The sequence below is a fragment of the Caretta caretta genome, chromosome 26, assembly GCF_965140235.1.
Source record: "Caretta caretta isolate rCarCar2 chromosome 26, rCarCar1.hap1, whole genome shotgun sequence".
Lineage (NCBI taxonomy): Eukaryota > Metazoa > Chordata > Testudines > Cheloniidae > Caretta > Caretta caretta.
Window position 1 is genome coordinate 5127475 of NC_134231.1, and position 12522 is coordinate 5139996.

Here is a 12522-nt window from a genome sequence, read left to right on the forward strand (position 1 = left end):
TATTATAGGGTCATGTGCAGAGTGGGGGAGAGGTAGGGATGAAGAGAGAAAGGGAGAAAATAAATAATATAAGGCCACCTAGATTCATAGTGCTTAAGGCCAGAAGGGACCATTAGATCATCGACTCTGACCCCTGTATTACATTTCACCCTGTTACCCCTGTGTTTGACTAAAGCCTATCTTCCAGAAAGGCATCCAGTCTGAATATGGAGACTCCACCGTTCCATGGGCAGTTTGTTCCAGAAGGTAATCACCCTCTCTGTTAAAACATCTCTCTCTTCTTTCCAGTTGGAATCTGTTTGGCTTCAGCTTCCAGCCATTGGTGGTTCTTATGTCTTTCTCCACTAGATTAGAGATCCCTTTAGCACCCATGAAGGTACTGATGCACCATAATTAAGTCCCGGCTCAATCTCCTTTTATGATAAGCTCAACCGAGCTCTCTACATTTCTCACTTGTGTTACGATTTATTGGGTAGCACAGAGATGCTCTAATCAAGGATAAGGTCCCCATTGGGGTAGGTGCTATAGAGGGATAGACTTTAAAGGGCACTTAGGACCTCAAATCCCCATGAAAGTCAATGGCCGGTGGGCGCCTAACTCCCATTTGTACCTTTGAAACTCTTTTAATGAAAATATAGTGCCTGTGAGGCAAACCCACTGCTGGGCCAGCGCCGCTCACTTGCAACAGCGCCTCAGTGGAGCTTGCAGTGATGCAGCTCTCAGGCAGCCTGCAGCAACTCGGCTGCACTGACTCGTTGCTCAAGCAAAGCCTGCAGTGGTCCACCTCTCGGGCATGCTGCAGCAGCCTGTCCAGGGGCAGGGGCTGGGTCAGATGCCCGCAGGCACAGGGATTTCGCTCTCGCCGCCAGAGCCGCAAGTTAGTCTGTGCAGCAGCACTGCTCAGCTAGGAAACCTCCAGCTACCTCACGGTGTTGCAGACTCCCTAGTTTTCCAGCCTGCCCTTGATCCTGTCCCTGCCTGAACCTTGTCCCAGAGTGCTTCAGCATGTCCTACTCTGACCTTGCTCCAGCCCTGTACCCACCTCCTGATGCCCAGACCCTTAGAATGACTCCAACCTGGCTTCTGACTATGATCCTGGTTTGTCTTGTCTACAGACTCTGTTCCATGTTCTGACTCACGGCCTGTCCCTGGATCCTGGTTTCAGTGCTGCTCTCAGCCTAGTGCTGACTCTGCGTTCAGCGTCAAACCTTGGTACCTGTTCTTGACCACTGCTCCAGCCACCAGGCCTGACAGTTCCTGCCCCAAAGAACTTACAGTCTAAGAGAGGAGCAGAACCTAGATCTCCTAAATGGTAAGCCAAGAGCCCACCCATTCCACTACATGATAGAGAGGAAGGATTTCCTAGTGATTTCCTTGGGAGACCTGGGTTCAAGTCCCTGTTTTAATACAGACTTCCCCTGTGGCCTTGAGAAAGTCACTTAGACTGAGAGCCTGAAAGGTATTTAAGCCCCATTTACATCAATAGAAGATACCCTCAATACCTTTAGAACATAAGAACAGCCAGACTGGGTCAGACCAAAGCGCCATCTAGCCCAGTATCCTGTCTTCCAACGGTGGCCAATGGCAGGTGCTTCAGCGGGAATGAACAGAACAGGGAATCATCAAGTGAGCCATCCCCCATCACCCATTCCCAGCTTCTGGCAAACAGAGGCTACGGACACCATCCCTGTCTAGGTGACCAGACAGCAAGTGTGAAAAATCGGGACACTTTTTTTTTCGGTGGTGGTGGTGGGAATAGGGGCTTTGTCTTATATACGCAACTAATATCAGAATGGTCCCAATAATATTGAGACATCTGGTCACCCTAAATACCTTTGAGGATCTATGCCTCAAATTTTCCCATCTGTAAAATGCAGATAATAGTACAGCCCTACCTCATCAGGGGTTCTTGGGATAAATATAGTGTTGTGAGCCTGGGTGAAACCTTGTTACGGGTTGAATTCAAGCCTCCTTCAAACTGATGAGTGGACAGGCCCATCACTTAAAATAGTTGTAAGAAACACATAAGGGCCCACACCTTTAAAAAAAAAAAAAAAAGCCTAATAAAATCTGCCCAGACACTAACCCCACTCAGATGGTGGTTTTCACTGGGATTTTGTAATCCTGGGTGTGTGTGAGAGAGACACACACACAGAGAGAAAGCCAAGCAGGAGCCTGTGAGCACAGTGTGTGTTTGACCCTGGGGAAAGCTAGAGAGAGCGAGCTCTTGGGTCTGGTGTTGGCTAAAGAGGCTTGGGGGCTAAGAAACTGCTCCTTTTATTTTTGTCTCCTCCTGTGTTCGGAGGAGCAGGACTTTGATACAACGTTTTTTATTTTCAAGGACTGTACAAAGAAAATACCAGACTCTCATCAATTTCTACTCCAGACCATAACATCTCTAAGGCTCTGAAATTTGACCAGCCTCTCAGGTCAAAACGGGGCAACAATATTAAAGTGTGTCAGATGCTCAGATCCTGTGGTGACCATGGGCAGGTAAGTACCTTAAATGGATAGAACAAGCAGACAGAACCTAAAGCTGCACCGTCTGTGGTTTTGGTTGGTCTTTTCTATGTTTTGAAGGAGTTTTGATATGGTTCTGCACTGATTAAAATGTAGAGTGCTTGTTGGGCTTTCGCACACAGGGAGCTATATAAATCCCATCATGATTGATTGATTGATTTTTTTCCATTGCCTAACTTTTACATCCCCAGTTCTGGAGCTTGACAATGGTGAACACAGGCCGTGTAGTGAAGCTTTTATGGAGCATTTTACTCCTTGCACTGGAGCATAAAAGTGAGTGAAATAAGAGAGAGGAGCCACGGGAGATTAAAAAGCAGAGCCTGCACAAGAGGTACTCTGTGTGGTGTGTGTGTGTGAGAGCGAGATTGATTCAACAAGGATTTATTCACAGTTGCAGGCAAGCTGGGGTGAGTGGAAACTGTCTGAGGACAACATTCAGATGACTGTGACTGCAGCTGAGCCACGCTCCATAAAAGATGCGCTTCTCTGGAAAGTTTCTTGGGCTCTGGTCCTGATGCTGTGGGATTCAGGTGAGGTCAATCTGAGGGAAATGTGGAGCCTGGAAGCTAGATCTCCTCCCTACTATCATGGCACCTGTGGGAAAGTCTTGAGCTGTCCTAATTTAAGATGCCCTAGTAGCAGGGGGTTGGGGATGGTGAAGCAACATGGCTCAGAATGTTAATAGGCTACAGACCCTTTCGTTTAATCTCTGAGCCACCCAGCCAGCTATCTGGCTGACTACCTCTGGTGTTCAATAGCCCCCAGCCCCAGAGTGTCTAAGTACACTTGTAAGCAATGATCAAGTCCGCCTAGCGCCAGTTAGTAGCCACTGGAAAATAAAGTGGTAGTTTTCGTTATGGGCTTCTATAGGATATACAACAGCAATTTTCATTAGAGAGCTGATTCTGGGAGAAAGAGAGGGGACTTAAACAGGAATCTGCCACCTCAGAGGTAGGAAGTCCTTATTCCAAATCTTCCTTAACAGGCAGAGGCAGGATTTGAAGCAGAAACTCTAAGGATCTCCCACCTCTTACGCAAGCATCCAAACCGCTGGACTACAGAGAGATCCTAAGTGGCGTGGGCTGCCCCAGTTAATAAAGTGGAACAGCTCCAACAGGAAAGGAAGCTTTCTGTTTAAATGAAACCCCTTTGCTGGCGGAGAGAGGAATTGAACCAAGTTCTTCTCCAACGTTCCAGGTGAGTGCTGTAACCACTGCCCTATAGAGGGTTTTTCACACCTGTGTCTTGCTTTGGCCCAATTAATAGTTAGTTAAAGTGGAACAGCTTCAAGAGGCAAGGCTGAGGGTGCTCCTTCTTCAAATCCCTTTGCCTGATTAGGGCATTAAACCAAGGTTTTCATGCTCTCAGCTGAGCATCCTCACCACAGTGCTATAAAGGGCTTCTCCTGCTTGTGTTGTGCTTTGCTTTGCCCTGCCCCAGTTACTAGTTGAAGTGGAACAGCTTCAACCAGAGAAACCCACATCAGAATACCCCTTACTTCCGTTGTTAGGCAGTAGCACCTCACTCAAGACAGCAGTTCCATACTAAAATCCCTTTTCCCCAGGAGGCAGTGAAAATAATTAAACCAGCATCTACCACATCCCTGGGCTATAGATTGGGAGGGAGAGCTGTTCCTCTTCTCATCACACAGAGAGAAGTCTCTCCTGTCTTCTAGGTGGGTGTCTCAGCCTCCCTGATGTTTAGCTCAATGGTTGTCTCCCCACAACTGCCTTATGTGGAGTGAGGCAGCCACTGAGCATACCTCCCAGAGCAAGTCCCTTGGGGAAGACATGCAGGTTTGGGGCCTGAGGCATGAGCTAGACCTCTGGTGCCTAGGTGAGAGTAGTACACATGTGCAGAGGCATCTGATGCCAGGTGCCTCCAGGGTTGGGCAGGGGCCAAGGAGCAGTTTTTGTGGAGTGCAGTGGTGCCTAACACTGGGACTTAGGCACACACAACCAGAGCCACAAGGGGATGTAGGTGCCTGGGGCGCAGACAGACAGTGTGCCCGTCCTTAGCTCCCTGACATTGTGTTGTGCAGCTGTGACCTGTACTGAGCAGTCATTGCAGTTCACACCCCAGCTCCAAACTGCATCGACATTGATGCTGGAGTTCCCTGGGTGGTTTGTCCAATGTAAAAACACATCAGAGGAAAGGGGCTCCGTGAGCCCAAAATTTTACCCCAGATGCAATTCTGGGTCTTCAAGCTGGCGTACCTGTTCAGGCCAGTCTGGCTCTGAACTTTAAAGTGCTCTATAATGCGTAGAGTCAGGCTGGCTTGGAAATTTGTGTGCTCAGAGAAGGCTTTGGGGTCAAGGATCTGTATTTAATTTTAGAGAACATTGAAAGTTTACTTCTAGATGCTAGTGCAGCCTGTGTGTGTCTTGTACCTGTTGGCGTTCCATGTCTTGCTCCAACAGCCCCACCTTGTAGAACCAAAGTGAACGTTTGTTCATGCTGGGACTAGTGGGTTTTGGGCAGCTCAGGAGATGGCTAGTAAGATGCATTCTGAGTGAATATGCTCACTTTCCCCCCTAGCTTTGTGATTTTTTTTTTCCCCCCAGCCCAAGGGAAAAAGGGTGAAAAGTCAGCTGTGGTAGGTCATCAGTAATAACAGGTTACTAAGCCTGCTCCAATTACCTACATTGTGAGCAGTTTTAAGGGCAAAGAGCAGAAACACTCAGACATGCTCACACATCAAAGATGATATGACAGTCCTGGAGGTAGCTACATCTCTGCCTGTTGATGGCTTAATAACTTAGGACCATTACTTTGGACAGAGTTGACCTAACCAGAACGATAATGAATTAGCCCCAATGGACAAATAGAGTTTGATTATAGAAGTCTAAATTAGCTTTTGAAATTTCAGATTGTAACTCCTTTGTTTGGTTGCCTGAACCTTGTAAATTAACTCTCTAATTTCCTTTTCCTATTTAATAAATCTTCAAATAATTTACTATAGGATTGGCTCCCAGCATTGTCTTTGGTGTGAAACCTAAAGCACAATAGGTCTGGGCTAAGTGACCAGTCCTTTGAGACAGAGTAACCAACCATTTATCAGAGTACCCACAGGAACCATCCATGACTCCAGGTTAAGGCTGTTATGATGCCCAAGGGGAGTTTACACTTGATAATGGGTTGGTTGTGAGTTCTACACTGAGGAAACAGGGCACAAACCCCACAGTGATGAAATCTAACTCTTTGCCCTTAGGGCTGTACTCTTGTCAATGCAGGCAGCATTATAACTTACTTGTTTTGTGAGTAAACATAGCTCTAAGCATTAGACATTCAGTAGCTCATAGTTATACCCATGTACTCGTATGAGCAACAAAGGTACATGTAGGAGTTAGAGAAGGGCTGTAGAGTGTCTTTTATATATAACAGTAATGATGCTTAGTAGAAGTTGTTTCCATGTACTGTGATTGGAAAAAAAAGGAATTATACTTGTACCAGGTGCACTTTAGACTTGTCTGTGGCCAAGCCGATAATATCAAAAATAGAGGTTTTATCTGTGTAACTTCATAAAAATAGCACAAAAAACATTTTCCAGATTAGTCCATTCTACAAATATTTTAGTGTATTACATGACTACAGACTTGCTTTAACCAAAACCAAAAAAAAAAAAGTCAGCTGGGGCTAAATATTTTATGCTCTTTCCAAAACACTACTCTTGAGTACATAGCAATTGTATTTTGAAGTTTTCTGCCTATTTTGGTCACAAACTATGTTTCTATGAGTTATGGCCTTTGAGCATCCAATCTGAAAAAAACAACAAATATTTTAACAGTGTATGATATAGAAAAACACACCACTTCCAACATGTGCATCTACCCACCCAACAGGTGATAGTAATGAATTTTGTCTAGCTGATGGGTTACCCTGGAGTGCCCCAAAATGGATCTGGGCTAGTAGTTTAATCTGTGACTAAGTGTGTCCAAATTTGGATGTGTGCACGCACATGCACACAGGGGCACTCAGGTCTTTGTGTGGGTGTTCACGTCTGCATTTGTGTTCCATTTAACTTCTCTAAAGAAAAAATCAGCAGGGCTAGCTGGTGCCAATAGAAGAAATAAAAAACAAACTTTGCCTAGCTGTAGCACCTTCCACCAGAGGATCTCCAAGCACATCACAAACATTAATTACTTAAGGCTCAGAACACCCATGGGTGTGGTAGAGGCAAACACTTATCCCCATTTTACAGACAGAGAAATTGAGGCACAAAGAAAAGTGACTTGCCCAAATCAGTACCTGAGAACAGGAGTCCTAACTTCCAGGTGCATACCCCATGGGATCTCAAGCCTGGATTAGAACCTCCTTGGGCCTACAGGTGATCCATTTCCTCAACCACCTATTTGGGCAGAATGAGGAAAGGGAAGAAGAGAGCCCACTTTTGGCATATTGATTAAAATATTCTCAATTGATAAGCATTTGTAATTATTTCTGTTGTGTTTTCATTGAGCATGTGAATTGCTCATGTAGATATTAGGCCTGACCCAATTCTGTAGCTATATTAAATAACCAGCTCCTGGCCTGCAGCCCTCCCTGCAATTCCATTCCATGGATCCTTTCAATCCTGAGCAGTAGCACCCCTTACTATTTCAGTCTTGGGACCTTCCCCCCAGACACCTACATACAACCAGAAGCACCATTTCTATTCCAGTCCTGGACCAAGACACAACTCTGCCAATGCACTCCTGACCTACAGCTTCTCCTGAACACACATTGTCCATTGGAATAAATGAAGATGGATGTTCAATTTACTTTTTAGTGCTCAACTTCTAGGCCGCCAACCTAATAGTCAAAAGCTTTGGTCTCATTTCCAATTTAAATAGGTAAGCCATAATATTGATGGTTTGCAACAGATACATGATAAATTGAACTCCTCCATCAGCTAGCAGAACCTCTTTTAACAGGGAATGTAGTACAGTGATAAATTCCCACAGACAGGATTGCTATGCAATAGCATAATATATCTTCTATTCCATCTTTTATACATTATGTTTAGTCCTGCATTTTAGTGGAGATATTTATGGACTGGGAGATTTCCTCTGAAGAAGAATCAGCCCCAGCGTGCATCTCTCTAACAGTTTCATGGCCTTGAAATCCATAGACCATTCCTTTAAAGAATCCAAGCCTACCTTCTGAATGGAGCAGCTGCTGTTATTGGAGGGTGTGGGGTGTGGCTGAAGAGTTCAAATGGTCCCTCATGACATAGCACAACAAGTCTCCAGAAGCTCAGCAGAACAGAGAGTTGCCTGGTGCAGACATGAGCCACCTGTGGGAGGGATGCAAAGTTAAGAACTCAAGAATTCATTTATTTAACACAAGGTTACTTTGCACTAGTGTGAAGACCACCACATGCACAGAGATCTGGTTCAGTTCCTGGTCCAGTCACGTCATTGTTCCATGCCTCTGTTTTCCCACCTGCCAAATGGGGAGAGTAATAATCTTGCTGGCAGGGGAGTACTAAAAACCAATTCATTGATACACAAATTCCTGCCTCTGTGCGAGCACAGCCATAATACAGACTCATTTTCCTCATCTCTTGCATTTTACCCTGAAGGCAAAAGCACCAAGGAAACACTCTTTCAATAGGTAAACAAGAAGAGGAACTCTCCTGCATCATAATCTTCTTTCATGTGCATCTGCCTCAAGGCATCTCATTGGTAAAATTAAAGCAATACAATTAAACCATAGCTGGCTCCCAGGTGCCCTGCACAATGTGAAGGAAGAATGTTACCTGTGCATGCAACTGGCTTGATACTTAAAAACAGTTAGGCCCATTCCCACTTAGCTTTTTAATTTAAATTTCCTTCCACATTCTGGTCTGTGACCAAAAGTTGTTCTCATCTGCTGCTACTTTCAGCTCAATTCCTACTAAACATGCAAAAAGAAAAGGAGTACTTGTGGCACCTTGGTTAGTCTCTAATTTATTTGAGCATAAGCTTTCGTGAGCTACAGCTCACTTCATCGGATGCTGTAGCTCACGAAAGCTTATGCCCAAATAAATTGGTTAGGCTCTAAGGTGCCGCAAGTACTCCTTTTCTTTTTGCGAATACAGACTAACATGGCTGCTACTCTGAAACCTTACTAAACATGCAGCATCCTAAAATCATCACAAATGCAGGTTAGGAATACAGAGATGGTAATTAATCCCTGGAACAGCTTACCTAGGGAGGTGTTGGATTCTCCACCTCTCAAAGTCTTTACATCAAGGTTGTGTGCACCTTTCTAAAAGACAGGTTTCAGAGTAACAGCCGTGTTAGTCTGTATTCACAAAAAGAAAAGGAGTACTTGTGGCACCTTAGAGACTAACCAATTTATTTGAGCATGAGCTTTCGTGAGCTACAGCTCACTTCATCGGATGCATACCGTGGAAACTGCAGTAGACTTTATATATACACAGAGAATATGAAACAATACCTCCTCCCACCCCACTGTCCTGCTGGTAATAGCTTATCTAAAGTGATCATCAGGTGGGCCATTTCCAGCACAAATCCAGGTTTTCTCACCCTCCACCCCCCCACACAAATTCACTCTCCTGCTGGTGCTAGCCCATCCAAAGTGACAACTCTTTACATATTCAAGTCGGGCTATTTCCTGCACAAATCCAGGTTTTCTCACATCCCCCCCACCCCCATACACACACAAACTCACTCTCCTGCTGGTAATAGCTAAAAGAAATGCTGTAACACAGACAGAAGCTGGGGGCTCAATGCAGGAATGACCAGAATTGAGCCCATAACTTGGAATGGAATTCTCTGGCCTGCATTAAGCGGGTCAGACTTGATGATCAGCAGAGCTAAGGAAAATTGAAATTTCCATCTCATGGAAAATTCTGATCTCAACATTTGCTTTCATCTCCAAAAATTGAAATATCAACATTTTTTGCAGAATAAGAAGTTAAAAAAATTCTGTTTAGAAGTGACAAAAATGTTTCATTTCAGTATTTTCAATCAAAAGGAAATATTTCAATATTCCCAAATCTAAAGGTTTTGTTTCACGTCAGTTCAACTTTAAATGGTATTTCCTTGAGGTGTTGCCTCGTGGGGATTATAGTTTGGATTTCTGATACTCCTATTCTCCTCCATGGACCAGACTCCATCTCCCATGATGCATCTACGTCCACATAACTCCCACGATGCAAATAATGTATTTTCAACGCTTGTCATTTGTATATTGTGTTGTCGTTCAGGTGGGGGTTGATTTAAAAGGTGGAACTGATTTTGGGAGAAGGGGTAATCTTGTATTTTTTAAACTGTGTGCATTTTATTGAGCTATGCTTATTTTAAATCATGTATTTATCTAATTATGCCTTATGCCCCAGGGCTAAGATACTCATTAATTAATTTGATTTGACTCCCACAATGTATGACACCAAATGCACAGATGACATACTGCATTGCATCATGGAAAATGTAGTCTGGCCAAGCAAAAATAACCACAGCGATGCTCTACCAATCATTGCCGCTGTCAAGAATTGGTTGTCCACATGGTTTTATTGCTGATTAGGCAAATTCTCTCTTCCTACTGTAACATCAGGACAATTATGTCTTTGTCCCCCTCTAGTGGCTGTACCATATAAAGACGTTTATGAGCCCAGTGCTGAGGCTGCTCCTTGAGTTCAAGCTGTAAGACCCAGAGGTCTTGTGTCTGATCCCTGCATAAGAACCCCTCCAGGTCGTCACCATGTGACATAATGATTGACGTTTTCTGGCATTCCAACCAGCAATTCAATAGTTTCCAGTCATGAATCAGAACTGCACGGCCAGAATGCCAGCATTGAGAAGAGATGTTATCAAGGAGGGGGAGGGAAGAAGGGAAGGCACCACACCCCGATTTCAGCAGTTAGCATCAACAGTGTCTGACTGACCACAAGACAATATGGTGGCTGTTATCACCACGTACAACCAAGCTCCATTGTGTGAGGGGATGTACAACTAGGAAGCAAAGGACAGTCCTCACCCCCAAGCAGTTGATAAAGTCTGCACACTGGTGTAAATCAGGAGCAACTCCATGGAAGTCACAAAACTTACAGAGGTGTAAGTGAGATCTGAATCAGGCCCCAGCCCTCCAGAACTAAGCAAAGGGAACTGCCAAAAGAATCATTTGATTCTTGGGTTCTCTGCAAGGCAGCGCATTAGGAATGAATTCTGCAGCTGCTGTTTCCTAACTTTGCAAAGAAACTGTTGCATATTCATTTCCAGGTAAAAGGAAAGTGATCGAAGAGCAGGAGAATGCTCACTTGCAAAAGCAGGAGTGCTAATACTTTGTACTTCTCGTCTATTGTACCTTGCACTACTAGAGGAAATCAAACAAAGAGGAGAAGCATCACAACCTGTGCAAGCATCATTATCCCTGTTTAACGGAGGGGGGAAACTGAGACATGGAGGATCAATCAAAGTTACGCAGCAGGACACCTGAAAAGCCAGGGAGGGAACCCAAGAGTCCTGACTCCCAGTTGCCAGCAGTAATCACAAGACAGAGCCTAGTTTTCTCTTGATTTCATATGCAAGTCCCTGCACGGCCCTCTCTAAACTTTTCTTTAATCACTGGCCTTGATTCTTATTTTTTCTTCATCAGAAACTTTTGAAAGTGACATCCACAAGTAAAAGGGAGAAAGAGCCATGTCCTCAAGGAGACCTTCCAGTATATTATATCTATGCACATGCAGCAGGGAAGGGGGAAGAGACTCGTACATCTTGGCTTGCCAGGGCTCCCTCAGCAGTCACCAAATAAATCAAAGCGCAGTCAGAGCTGCGCAGGCAGACAGGAATGAGAAAGTTAGAGGAAGGCAAAGAGATTTGGAGAACGTATCCCTGACTTCTGGAGAGGGTTTTATCTCATTAAAACAAATGAACAGATGCCTATTGCCTGCGTCGACAGGGGAACTGCGATTCCTGATTACACTTTATAAACCCCAAGCTGTTTACTGCCTCAGCAGATAAGTTTAGCCTTTAAGAGGAGGAGATACAGTCTGGGGTTTATACATTTAATGGACTTTTTTGTGTGTGTGTGCGATAACACATCTCACTGAAAAATTGATTCGGAGACCAGCCCAAACCAAACTCTGCATGCAACTGCCATCTCTGGGTAGCTGAAAAGGGGGAACTCGCACTCTGCCCAGAGCCCTGCTTATAACAAGCCAGGGTTCTCAGAAGCTGCAAGGCAGAGGGGTCTAGCTGGGGAAGAGGAGCTCATGCTGGTTACTCAGGGTTGTGTGAGGGATTTTGCTCCTGCTCAGCGTCCTCCTGAAGGCAGTGGGAAGAAGCTATAGCACAGCTCAAGCCCATGATCTTCTCTCATGCAGATGACAGAAAGCTAGGGGAGGTTGCCAGCGCTTCAGAGGATAGCGCTAAAATTCAGTGGGATCTTGATAAGTTGGAGGACTGGGCTATAGACAACAAAATGAAATTCAACAAAGACAAATGTCAGGTGCACCACTTAGGGAAGAAAAACCAAAGACAAATACAGACTGGGGGAAAACTGGCTGGGCAGCAGAACATCTGGGAGTTGTGGTGAACCACAACCTCAACATGAGTCAGCAATGTGATGTTGTTGCAATAAATAAATAAATAAACAAACTTTTAAAAATGCAATCTAAAATAGCATTTGCTTAACAGAGGCATTGCATGCAAGTCACGGGAGGTGACAGTAACTGCTCTACTCAGCACTTTGACCTCAGCTGGAGTACTGTGTCCAATTTTGATCACTAATGCATAGAAAGGATGTAAAGAACTGGAAAGGATCCAAATGCAAGCCATATGAGCAAAGGCTGAAGGAACTGGGTATGTTTAGTTTGGGAAAGAGGAGATTAAGGAGGGGATATGATAGTGGTCTTCAGCTACTCGAAAGATGGAGAAAAGTTGTTCTCTCTGGCCACAGAGGGCAGGACAAGGGGTTCAAACTACAGCACAGCAGATTTAGATTAAATCTTAGGGAAAGTGTCCTTCCTAGGGAGGTTATGGGAGCTCCTTCACTGGAGGTTTTCAAAAGGAGCTG

At 44.7% G+C, this 12522-nt stretch overlaps 2 long non-coding RNA genes across 2 annotated transcripts in view; one reads left to right on the forward strand and one right to left on the reverse strand.

Annotated features, from left to right (window-relative positions):
• Window positions 1-7790, reverse strand: part of LOC125626535 (uncharacterized) — a 33470-nt gene extending 25680 nt beyond the window's left edge. The window contains exon 1 of the long non-coding RNA XR_007353794.2: window positions 7659-7790. This is a non-coding gene — a long non-coding RNA (uncharacterized LOC125626535). The remainder of the gene's footprint in view (window positions 1-7658) is intronic.
• Window positions 2269-12055, forward strand: LOC142070150 (uncharacterized). The gene is made up of 4 exons (XR_012666127.1): window positions 2269-2493; window positions 2912-3050; window positions 3506-3717; window positions 10090-12055. It is a non-coding gene; the product is annotated as an uncharacterized LOC142070150 (long non-coding RNA).
• Window positions 12056-12522: the final 467 nt, after the last annotated feature.